Genomic DNA, 12,835 nt, shown 5'->3' on the forward strand with positions numbered 1-12,835 from the left:
CTGCTTCTATTTTCTTGTTAGTATGGATGTGCTAGTGTCTCTGCAGTAGGATATGGAGTCCTTTGGGTATATGCCCAGGAGAAAAACAAAACAAAACAAAATCCTATGTTCTAATTGATACATTAAGTGAGGAAAAATGACTCAGAACTTGGTTAAACAATAAAAATGATGGGGGAAGGAGCTGGAGAGATGGCTCAGTGGTTAAGAGCACTGGCTGCTCTTGCAGAGGACCTGGGTCCAATTCCCAGCATTTGTTAGCATGGCAGCTAACAACTGTCTGTAAAGGCAGTTCCAGGGGATTCAACACCGTTTTCTGGCCTCCATGGGCATTGCATAACATGGGTGCACTTACACACAAAATAAAATAATAAATAAATAAGAATAAAAGTAATAAATAAAATATTTTGGAAACTGTGGGGAAAGGGTGAGGCTAGAAGAGCGGATGTTTAGGAAGTGAAGTAGCCACACAACAGGTGTGGAACAACAAAAGGGGAAAGGATGGCATTCAAGCATCAGGAATGATAAATAATACAGCCTTACTGGGTCCACCTGAGTAGTGCAGACATTAGTCCTAGGAACTGCCATGTTCAGAGGAGAGGCTGCCTGAGTCCTGAGGGTGGTGGCAGATCATGTGATGATCTCTCTGGTTCAGGAGGATGCTGTTGTCACTAGGCTTTGAAGACATTGGAGGAACAGAAATGGAAGCTTTATGCAGCCCTGGCGAGGCTGAGGCCTCATAAACAGGGGGTGCCAGTGTAGGTGAGACCGGAGGAATTCCCACCAAGTGAGAAGTGCTTACGCTGGAAGTGAGAATGTATCTTATCAGGATACAGGGCAAAAGGGATCCTTTGACACCCACACATGACCACTTACCGATGCTCCTTATTCCCACCTGAGAGAGCTTCTGCTTTCATGGCGTGAATGAGTTTTTAGGTTTCTCTGGAAAGCCCACTGGGATAAAAGGGAAGTTATCAAGAGTTTGGCTGATAGGTATTCTTCCACTTCATAATTTTCAAGGGAGCCCATCTATGTCCAAAAGAGGAAGTGGTGCTGGTGTTGCTCCTGAGACATTTCAGAAGAATTCTGTTGTGAAACAAGTCGGGGCAAGACACAGAGGAGAAAAAGGACTTTCCTTCCTCCTGTCCTGAAGGAATAGGGACCCCATGGACTGTGTTCGCAGTGGGACAACCTTACTCCTTGTTCCAGTAACAGAAATAATGTCTTCAGAGCTTGCAGGCTTGGACACTGGCTGTGTAGGCACATTAACCATAGACTCCAGTGCTTTCCACACCATCCTCTCAGCATCTTAATTCGCAAGGACTGCCACCCCAAGAGCCACAAAGCAGGGGCTCACATGGCAATGTATTGTCTCTCAGTGCACCCATGCCATGTAATGTCCATGGGACCCCAGAAAAGGGCATCAAACCCCCTGGAACTGGTGTTATAGACAGCTATTAGCTGTTATACTAACAACTACTGGGAATTGAACCTGGGTCCCCTGCAAGAGCAGCTAGTGCTCTTCTTAACTGCTGAGCCATCTCTCCAGCCCCTTTCCCAAGGCTCAGGGACCATTGTGGAAGAGGGGGTGGAAAGATTGTAAGAGTCAAGGAGAAGGTGCAGGACCATATGGAAACAGAATCCTACAAGCTCCTGGGAACCTGTTCATATGATTCTGTGGCAATGGTGTCAGCATACACAAGTCTCATGCAAACTCAGACAGACAAAAATCCAGCATAGAACTGGGAAAATGAACAGTAGACCCCAATCTTATCTGAAGAAATATTGTCTACTGATTGCTGCTAGGTGAAGAAGAGCTGGTCTTCCTAAAACAAGGGACTCTAGATAGGCTGACTAGACCTCAGTGGATGGACTTACACTGGAGAACGTCTGGGGACACTGTGTTGGCACAATGGGCCTTAACAGGGATGACAGAGTATATGGGCTCCAGTGGGGGGCACTATGGGAGGGGCTGTGGGGACAAGGGTATAAAGATGATTAAGATTGATTGAGATGTTCTGTAAAATACACAAAAATTCAATAAAAACAAACAAAAAATAAAATAAAAGACTGATGTTGAAAAGACCCACACATTACAGCAACACAAGGCATTTCCCTTAATGACGATCAGTGCTGTATGCCAACATCACTGGGAAGTACTAGCTGACTCTCTCATCTCCCTGTAGCATCCTGAGTATCTATTGGGGTAGAGAAGTGTCAGGTCTCTATTGTCTAAAGCATACCTAGTCACTCGGCCAATTTGATTTTCCCTGCCAGCCTTCTCAGCTGCTCAAAGCAGAAACCACTGGAGTTTCGTTCCAGCAACCGTAGCCTGCCTGCCATACTTGATGAACTTGAAGCAACTTTGGGGGCTGGGTTGTGGCCAGGTGAACCAGCTGCACGGATCTGGGGAGACTCCAGGCATTCATTCACCTGTGGCCCAGGTTCCTCCCTCACAGTGGCTCTTTCCTCACCAGTGTTCCCCAAGTGCCTCCATCCTGCAAGATTGACAGCTCACTCTTGGTTGGGATCAGAGTGTAGGAAGTGATCTTTTCAAACTTCCCTTGCTACTCTGCCAAAAGCCCCACCACCGGTTGCCTTATTTACCCTGGCCACCAGGCCTCTTTCTGTACCCTAAGAAAACAGATTACTGTCCAGAGAAAAGCCCTCACATGTTTCCTTTCTGGAGGTGGATCAAGTTCTGAAAGAAAGGCTTCCTGCAGCCCATTACACCGTTTTTGGTTTGTTTTATCTGTCTCCACCTGCAGAGCAGGGAATTAACCTGCAGCCGGGGCCAGGCCAGCAGATGACTATACAGAGAGCACAGCTAGCGGGTACGCACCTCCCACAACACACCACTGCCTTGTTCTCTTCAGACAGGCATTGTGTGCTGAGGCCCAGGCCCAAATCTGAATAGGACTCTGTGTAACTTGATCTGTTTTCTTTCTTTGCTTTAGTTCTGTGTGCCAAATTTAACTGCACTCCAATCTGTGGTCTGTATATATAGTGTTCTGTGGTGGTGGTGGTGGTGGTGGGGTGACAGGGGGAGATGGGGGAGGGAGCATATTCGTGTGGTGGGTTTTTCCTTTCTTATCTTCCCTTTTTAATTTTTTTTTGCTTGTCTGCACTGCTCAGCCTTTGCCGTGTATAACTTAACATGACTGTCCTGTCTTCAGTCATTAACCCTTTAGAGCTAGCTAGTGTGTTTTGTGTCTCCTGTGTAAGAGTCACAGGCCCCTGCCCCCCACTCCCACCCCTAGTGCCTGATCTGGGAAGCCCTGGCGCTCTCAGAGTTAACAGTCGGCCTCTGGAAACATGAACTTCCCCAGAAGTGCTTGTGCAGCAATTAGCGGGGCCCCACTCAAACACAGAAATATCTCTTCCCTTGCAAACAAGCAGTCTAGGAGGGCCTGAGTGCCTAGAATCACCAGACCTGTGGTGGGTGACCCCTTTTCAAAAGGCTTACCTCTTAGACTTTCCAGAAATACCATAAAAATAATGTGGGAAGGTTCAGGAATCAGGGGTGGAGGGGCGACAACTCATCCTTTCAAGGTAAGCAGCTTCCTGGCTTCTCCTGTTGAGGGGAGAAGGCAGACTGGCTAAATATTTTTGGTACCTACTAGAGGAGGATGCCAAGGAGAGCTCTCCTCACTTCCCAGGGCAAGCTCTTCTTTCAAAGAAAGGTTGAATATTGTCTTCAGGGTCCTGGGTCCAGGCAGCCAAGTGGCCAGGGGATGAGAATGGATAACAATGAGTTTCACTGTCAATTGCTTTCAGAAATCACAAAAAATTCTGAAAAACTAAAGGAAAAACAGAACCATGGGTCTCCTTGGGAGGGAAAGATATCTTGGGTCATTATAGGCTATTTTTAGAATGGAAAATGTGCTGGCTCAGAAAAAACTAGTCATGTGCCCTTGTCCAAGTAGGGTACTATGACCATTGCCCTATAAGCTATGCCATCCAGTCTCATCCATCCCTGACATCCTGTTTCCTTCCTAGCCTTTGGGACCAGTGCATAGGTAAGGCCCAGGTCCCCTGTTAAATATCACTAGTTTTTCCCATGTAGGGAGACTGGGAGGACTGAGGTGTCTATGTGTCCAGGGGCCCACACTGGCACAGCAGTGCACACTTGATCCCTACTGGGAACCTTCCTACCTGTTGCCAAGAGTGGGTGTTGGATGGGTGGACAGGGGCCCCAGGTTTAGGGCATTGTTTCAGTGCCACTCACTTGGGGCACTCAGGGGGTATTGCCACCACAGACATTGTGGATTGCCTCCATGTGGTGGCCTTCTGCCACTTACTTTTCATAACCATCATGATATTTTCAAGGTCCTGGACGTTCATTGCATAACTGCTCTGCTGTGAAGCTGCACATGGTTTCCCAGAAAGTGTAACTCAAACCCTCCCCACTACCCAGCCCAGCCTACATCCCACTTCCCACTTTACTAGGGGATTCAAAACAGCACAGCTAAAATCAGAACCCCCTCATCTGTGCTTCTGAGGACCAAAGAAGATAATGGAATGCAGGCAGACCTGGCACAGGTTGGGACAAGTAGGAATTGTTCCCACTCAGGAATCCAGGGACCCAGAGGCCTTACCTGCTGACCTTGATTGCATGGTGTCCCACCTCCTTACATGACTTGCTGGTCTTATCTGTAAACTGTGTTGATGGTTCATCTCTTTTGTCTCCTGGACCATATTTTTCTCACAGTCTACCGCCCAGACAGCAGCCAACCTGGTCCTTGGAAAACAAAGTGACTGCATCATTCTGTTTGAACCTGACAGTGGCTTCTTGTCTGTTGGATTTGTGTGTGTGTGTGTGTGTGTGTGTGTGTGCACGCGTGTGCAAATGCATGTGTATGTGCATGTGTGTGGTGTGAGTGCATGTGCATGTGTGTGTAGAAGACAAAGGACTCTCTAGGTCCTTGGTGTCGTTCCTTAGGCACTAAAACTTGGTGTTTTTTTTTTTTTCTTTTCTTTTCTTTTTTCGAGACAGGGTCTCTCATTGGCCTAGGACTCACCAAGTAGGCAAGACTGACTGGCCACAGGGATCCATCTGTCTCTACCTCCCCAGTGATGCGTTTACAAGCAAAGTGCCACTATGCCCAGCTTTCCTTCTGAGGATGAAACTCAGGTCCTTGTGCTTGCAAAACAAGTGCTTTATGTTATCACTCCAGCCCTCCTTGTCTGCCTTAGAAATGAGCTCACCTCAAGCAAGCACCTCACCAAGATCCCAGCATGGCTCACCTGCCCTACTCTGTCTCTGTCCAGGTTCAGCAACTATACTTCTGGTTTGGATCCTGGTCTCAGAATGCCTTCTGGTCTCTTCCTTGGGGGAGGTAGAGGCACTGTTCTAGTTTGTGGCTAACTTTGCAGCCTCTTCCCATGCCCCTGCTTGCTCAGAATAGAAGCAGTTGCCATGAGGCCGACAGTACCCAAATGCTTCAAAACATATGGCAGGCCTGTAGTCCCTTTGGTGGCCCAAGCTTGAGGCTGGTTGTCACAACTCCCAATCCAGGCAGCCGCTTCCTCCTTCAACACGTGCTGGTGAATGTGTGTTCCCTAAAGGTCCTGGCCACAAAACAGGGCTCTGCGGTTGGGGCGAAGTGTCTACCCTTTCACAGAACTTTGGGACATGAACTGGAGACTTTTTAAAAAAGGGTACTGATCACACACACCTGCTTTAGAAGGCTTTCTCAAAGCCAACCCACTGACATTGTTTGAGCACTTGAGTGTTCCTGTTTTAGGTCTGCATCAATTCAAAAAGAATTCTCTTGTAATTAGTGATACTCGGGCTTGGTTGAACATCTGTGTCTGCCTGTACACCACTTAATCTGCTGAGTAAGGAAAAGTGTGCTTCTGCTTAGCACACCCACCAAGATTCCCTTCTTAAGTCAATCACCTACAAATAGCACAACCATCTTGCTCAGGAAAAAACAGAAACAAAAGAACTTCCTTTCAAGGACTTTTCTAGAACAACCTGGGTCAGTGGCTGTATGGAGACCTGGAGGATCCCCACTGATCCTTTTCCAAGATGGGCTTTGGAGGTGCCCAGAGAGAAAGAAGGCTCCTGAATCCCAGTGCTAAGTTCTGCCGTCCTTCCCTCCATAGATCTGTACAGCTTGGATTTAGTTCTACAATCTCGAAACTCAAAGTGTCCACACATGGTGGTGAATACTTGTAATCCCAGCACTTAAGAGGACAGAAACAGGAAGATCACTGCCAGTTTGAGGCTAGCCTGGGCAATGTAGTGAGTTCAAGGCCAGCCAGGGCCTCATAGCAAGACCTTGAATAAAAAAATAAACAAAACTGAAAGCCTCAAACAAAAGCCACAGATGATAAGTGCAAAGTCACACTGTACAGGTTATTGACAGTCTGTCGGTTATATTTCCCTTCCTGATTTCTTTGAAGAACCCTGGGGCTTTACCTTCCTTGTCACCAGCTTAACATGCTAACATTTTTTAATTAAAATTCAGTATCATCTAACAGGTCACAAAATTGTGAGTGATATCTTTTTGTTCTAAAACTACCAGTATAAATGAAACTGCCATTCACAATTGTTTTCCAGTGGACAGCTTATTAAAAGAAATGAGTTTTGATGAACAAAACTGGGTGAATGTTCACAGCGTGAGGCCCATTAAGAATGAAGCCTTTACCAAACACAGTCCAGCCCCGGGGGTGGGAAGTACATGTAGGGGGTGGTATATTGTCAGATGTCAATTTTAGTTGATAGTTTCTGAGGTCACGTGGCTGCTATTCCTGTGTCCTGTGGTGCATTTTATAGACTGGTGTCAATTTTTAGAGATAAATTATTAGATGAATGTTTGTAGATGAGTGCATATTTCAAGTCATGTCAAGATATAGAGTCTGATGACATTCAGAGGAAGAGTTGAGATGGGGTACTGAATCGTGGCAGCTACTGCCTGGGATAGGGTGCTTCCAACACTGGGCAACATGAACCCCCAAAAACCAGTGCGGCCCTTTCCTCCTACCTCTGGACACCAACGTACCCACAAGGGGCCAACAAACCACAGAAGGGCATGGTTTTCATTTGGCTCCAATAACTGAGTCATCATGTAAAAACTCTGGTGATTTCTGTCTCACTAGGGCATCAGAAAATCTGGGTCCATGGTGTCTATTTCCTCCAGAATCAATCTGCTTATTAGCTGTCTACCATTCCTGATTCCTTGCATTCCTGCTGGGTCCTGTGAGGATGTAAGTCACAGCCTGACTTCAAGGGATAGTTAGGTAGACGGAAGAATTGTTCTCCTCTAGAGCACTAAGTCCCTAAGAATATCATCCTAGACCCCAGAGCCTTAGTTTGCTCAGCTCAGTGCTGTGGTTTACAGAGTGATTTTAGCATGTAGTTGTAAAAGACCCCCAGGAGAGCATAGTGCCTACAGAAAGTGGTCCTTGGCACACGTCTACACTTCTTAGGGGACTTGAGTGTCTGTTATGGTTTGAGTATGAAATGTTCCCCAGAACTCTCCTCTGTTGCAGGCCTGGTCCCCAGCTGGTGAATATAATCATCGAGAGATTATTAGATGGCTGAGTACTCTGACTTCATCCATGAGTGTAAGGCTGATGGATGGGTGCAGAATTTGATGCCATTAGTGGAGGGGAAGGGAACTTTCAGAGATAGGTCCTAGTTGTAGAAAGTTGATCACGAGGGTCTTGTCCTTGGGGCTGTGTCTTGGGCCTGCCCAACCCTTGCTTCCTATCTGCTGTGAGGTGAGCAGCCTCTATCACCTGGTCCCACCACCTTGATATTCTTACCACAGACCTAGAACCAATACATGAAATCCATCATAACCTCTGAAACCGTGATCCGAAAGGAATCTTCCTTCTTTTTAAGCTGTTTATGCAAAAAGTTCTATGTCCTCTATGAGCGAGGGGCTGGCACAGTTCAAGCACTGTCTTCCTCCTGAGCAGAATCCTCAAATATGAGTGAGTTCCCAGTCAAAGTCTCCTTTCAGATCCTGAAGTACTGCGCTCACATGGAGGCGAGGCGGGGGTACTGTGCAGTAGAAAGGCTGCAGGAACATCTTGAGTCTGTTTGTAACTAATCTTGAATAATTCAGGCCTTTTAGATTCATAGCAAATCCAGCTCAATCAACACATCTGTGGTAAAATGTGAGAAGTGTGTACATAGACCAAGTGTGGACGGGTTTTTTCCCCCCTTTTTCCTTTCCACTCCCAACTCCATCATTACCCTCCAAGTTGTAATCTTATCATATTTAACTAGTTCCACATAAACAGCTCTAGGTATTTTCAGCTGAAACCTGTTAAGAACAGATGTGCACATGGCTGCCCAGTGCTGATCCATTTAAATGTGTTTTTCCATCAACAGCGTTTGCTTTCTCCCTTTCCTTAAAGGGAGGAAAGAATAAGAGAGGGGAACCATCATTAGAGTGGATATTACATGCTTCTGGGCTCTCTGCAGCCAGAGTTTGCCAATGGTTTTCAAACAGCAATCTGGCACTTGAGGCTATGCACCCACGGGATGCGTTTGATGGACAGCGTTGGCTGGGAGAATGCACCAAGCCTGCTAGCTGTTCTCTGCATCGGCCCTTCTCTGCTACCCGAGACTACGTGTTCCTTGTCTGAAGGCTTGAGAAAGTTCTCTATCTCTTTGACCTTTGACTTTCTCAGAAGGAAGGGGAGAAAAGAACTTCTATAACCCAACAACAAAAATGCAAATGGGTGAAAGACTTAAATAGCCATTTCTTCAAAGAGGGTATACATAGGCCATCAGGCTGTGAAAAACTGCCCCAAATCACTTGTAAGCAGGGAAATGCAAGTAGAAACAACAATAACTGTCCTTCATACCCATCAAGCTGCCTGATACATAAAAAAATAAAGCAAACTACCAAGTGTTGGAGAGATGTAAAGTTGGACAGGTGCGCACTGTCAGCGGCCATGCAAAGTGAAGTGTTAAAGCCGCTATGAGAAGCTTTGTGGCAGTTCCTCAAAAAAGCAAAAATAGAATTCCCAGAGGCCCCAGGAATTCCACTTCTGAGCGTATATCCAAAAGAACCAAAGTCAGCATCTTTCCTGCTTCCAGGAATTGTGTGCACACTCATGTGCACCACATTATTCATTTAGCCAAACGGTGGAAGCAACTCGTATGTCCAGCGACAGTTGGACAACCTGAAGTGTACATAAATATTTCAGCCTTACAGAGAAGGGAAACTAACCCAAGGTATGGTGCAGATGAGATGGAAGGCATTCTGCTAAGTGAAATACGCCATATAAGAAAGGACAGACACAAAGCAGGCAGTGTCTGAGGAGCAGCACCCGTGGTTGACGTCTGGTCTATACAAACACATACATGTATACACATATGCACACGCACATCCCCATGTATGCACACACACTACACACTACACATACACATACACACACACACATACACACACACAGGGAGTATAAGGACATGATTGGGCTGTACAGCTTGTAAAGATCTTTTGGGGGTGCTGACTTTCTAAATTCTGTGAAGCCTGTTGGCCTCTTGAGCATACACTATCTTGGAAATTTAATGCACCTGTTTCTTAGTATCTAGCACGACATCTAAGGTTGAGGATAACCATAAACACCTTTGTTTCTGTGTCAGTGGACCCTGGGGTGGTGTATACTGGGCTCTAAGAGCAGTGAAAGGCCCAGAGGAGCCCCTGAGGCTGAGTCTGAACTAGGGAAGGCAGGGAGGGCTCTAGGTCAGCTAACAGGAGAGGGGCCCTTAGAAAGGTTTGAGCTCAGCTAGGCTTAGAAAGAAGTGTGGCTTAGGAGGTTAGATCAGCTTCCTTGAGCAAATTGTAACATTCTTTGTCTTAATGAAAAAGAAAGAACAAAATCAAAGCATCCATTAATATTTCCAAGAAGACGCAAGGCCACATTCGGTTCACAATTGCTGCTGGCTGGCCAGGAAAGGATTTGATGGGGAGCGTTGTTATCCTGATGGAGGAGGGGACTTCATGGTCTCCCTCTGGCTGAGATTCTTTGAGAGCTCCTGCCCCAACGGACCTGCATGCAAGTGTCCAGGCCCCATGTAGACCTATAACTTGTTTAGCAGCTGGTTCTAGCAATTTAGATTTGGTTTGTTAAATCTTGAATGTGTTCCAGCTTTTCGTGTCTCTTCTCGATTCCTTTTGCCTTAATACTTTTCTTCCTGGCAAATTTGGCTGTATTTTTTCCCCCAAAGTAAACACAGGTCTTGAGTTCTATAACCAGCTCTGGAGTTTCCAGAAGCACAATGTTACTCAGTTCCTCTGTATACTTGTCAAACTAGTATAGGGCAGCACTTCTCCTTTTTTTTTTTTTCCAAAAATTGTGTGTATGCGTGCATGTACACATAAGTGGGGTGTATGTACTTGACTATGTGTGTCTGTGCATGTACCTGTAAGGGCTAGAGGTCAGTGCTGGTTGTTTGCCATTGCCACATCTGGCTTTTTATATGGGTGCTGGAGATCTGAACTGCGTTTCTCATGCTTGAGGTTCAAGCACTTTATTCACTGAATCATCTCCCCAGCCCTGGAGCAACACTTCTGAGCCCAAGTCAGAAACTACCCCCCTAAAAGAAAATAAGGCTAAAGCTGGTGGTACAGAATTCAAGTGGGAAACTTTGAAACCACTCAGCTCATGAGTAGGCATCTCTGATTGGCTGGGGGAGATGTAATCCATCAGGAGTCCCAAACAGAGACCAAGATGAGGTGGGTAGACGATTCCACCTCCATTCCGTCTTCTCCAGACTGCTTCCAGGTTCCCTTCATCACTTAAGTCACTGTCCCAATTCACAAGGTTTTCAGAATCTCTTCACAGTCATCTGCTACTATTTCCAAATACTGCTGCGATCAATGCATAATGGGTGCATTATGGGTGCTTCCCCAAGTGACTGGCAGCTTCGTGACCTTTCTTTTCAGTCACAAATGAAAGGGGACTTACAAGACGTGTGTGCGCCTGACTAATGCACACACTCATGAAAAACAGGATAAATTACAGAGAATGGCAACGTCATGATTACAGAAAGGTATATGAGGCAGAACCCATTAGTGAGCTAGCTACATTTTGTTCCACACTGAAATACTGACAAGCAGAATAAGATGCCTTTGTGCCGGAACCCACTCAGCCGGAGCGATGACTAATAACACAGCCGAGGATCTGTGCGCATTTTCCCCCCTTTTGTGCCTATTTTCATAAGTTAATAACTCAAGCATGAAAATTGGTTCAGGCTGAACACTGGTGGTAAAAGCTGGGCAAACCCTGTGGGAAACAACCTTTTGTTGTTGTTGTTACTTAATTTAGTTTGGCTGTTTCTAAGTGAAGAAGAGAGGAAATGGCACAGTGGGTTTTCTCTAGTAATGCGTTTTTGTCAAGCCCAAGGACATTTGGATTTTCATAATAGCAAGTCAACTTTTAATAGCTACAGAAAGTAATTTCTCTTCTTACAGGTGTTTGCTTCTGGTTGGTACAGGTGGAGTTGTTGAGCGTTGAGCAGAGGCTTGGGAATTGAATCTAACCTTGGAAATGACACCATCCTGGGCTCACCTGCTTTTACCCAGAAAACTCCCATCTCACTAGCAAACCAAACAGCTGAGGGAGCAAGCAGCTGCCTTAGACTAAAGGCAGAGGGGGTCCACTGTGGGTTTTAGTGAATTTCCAATGTAAAAGATAAACAGAAACACCAAGAACAGAGACACTGGTAGGAACTGGATTTCCTGAGCATTTGCCTACACAGAAAGCCAAAGAAATTCCAAGTGGAGAGGGACCAGATTTCATATAGTCCTCTGTGATTGAGGCAGGAGAGCTTAAAGATGGAGGAAAATACAAAGAATAGTACAGTAAACGTTCTAGGGCCCACACTCTCAAAATAAATGGTAACGTTTACAATGGTCACTCCAAGTTTAAAGACAAAAAGAAAAAAAAAATCTTGAAACATAACTCTTAAAGGTTGTGCTCTTTCCTTTATTTCACAGCCAAACAAAGTGAAGGGCAGGAGAGGAGAGGAAGCTCCAGGTCGGCAGCTCCAACACCTTCCTCATCCTTAAAGGACTAGATGCTCACAAGGAGACGCTGAGGCTGGTAAGGCACACGTGTTATTATTGTCCACCTGTACAGTTGAGTCCAGACCTCCCATATGCACTCATAGAAATGCGGGTCTGTCTACCTTAGTTCTGCACCCTGTATGTAGTGAACAGAGCAGAGGACAGAGCCCAAAGCTGCCCAAGGCTCTGCAAGACAAACACCAGGCCAGCCCCAGGAAGGATGCAAACACCCCAATGCCTGGAGAGAGGCAAATCCCTCTTTCAGCAAGGTAGGGAGGTACAGCACAGAAATACATAAGATGCTTTTCACAGGGCACATTTTAATACACATCTCAGCCATGGATCATTGAAAAAGAAAACAAAATATTCTTCCACTAATTTAATGATGTTTATTTGTTATTAGAAAATGACTCCATTTATGAATCTTTACTATATTCCTCACTGTATATATTTTAAAAGTAAATTCGACAAGGAGTGAGGGCTGGCCTTGCGTGGGCTGTGGAGCTTCTCTGCTGCAGTTAGGAGTCTTGTACCAGTTCCACCCATACTAGCGGTCCATCAGATCCTGCAGAGCAGTATGCTCACCAAGGCCAGCAGGAGTCTGCGCAAGCTGGTCAGCTGGACTCTCAGAGAACCAGTGCTAAAAATAATCAGCATTGCAGTAGAGCCTTGGACTCAGGGGGCTTCTAGACTGACAGCTCTGTTTATTATGAACTGATTCTTAGCTTAGAAAAAAAATTGGCCTGTCTTTTCTGCATTGATTGATTCTGGCTCCAGAGAGATTTTGCTGGACATTTCAG

At 45.9% G+C, this 12,835-nt stretch overlaps 1 long non-coding RNA gene across 17 annotated transcripts in view; it reads left to right on the plus strand.

Annotated features, from left to right (window-relative positions):
* The window catches only part of LOC103750961, a 246,128-nt gene that overhangs the window by 111,662 nt on the left and 121,631 nt on the right, over positions 1 to 12,835 (plus strand). For all 17 annotated transcript variants that reach the window (XR_607996.3, XR_003847177.1, XR_003847176.1 and 14 more), the window contains one exon: positions 11,967 to 12,072. This is a non-coding gene — a long non-coding RNA (uncharacterized LOC103750961). The remainder of the gene's footprint in view (positions 1 to 11,966; positions 12,073 to 12,835) is intronic.

The sequence above is a fragment of the Nannospalax galili genome, unplaced genomic scaffold, assembly GCF_000622305.1.
Source record: "Nannospalax galili isolate Female #2095 unplaced genomic scaffold, S.galili_v1.0 scaffold2267, whole genome shotgun sequence".
NCBI lineage: Eukaryota > Metazoa > Chordata > Mammalia > Rodentia > Spalacidae > Nannospalax > Nannospalax galili.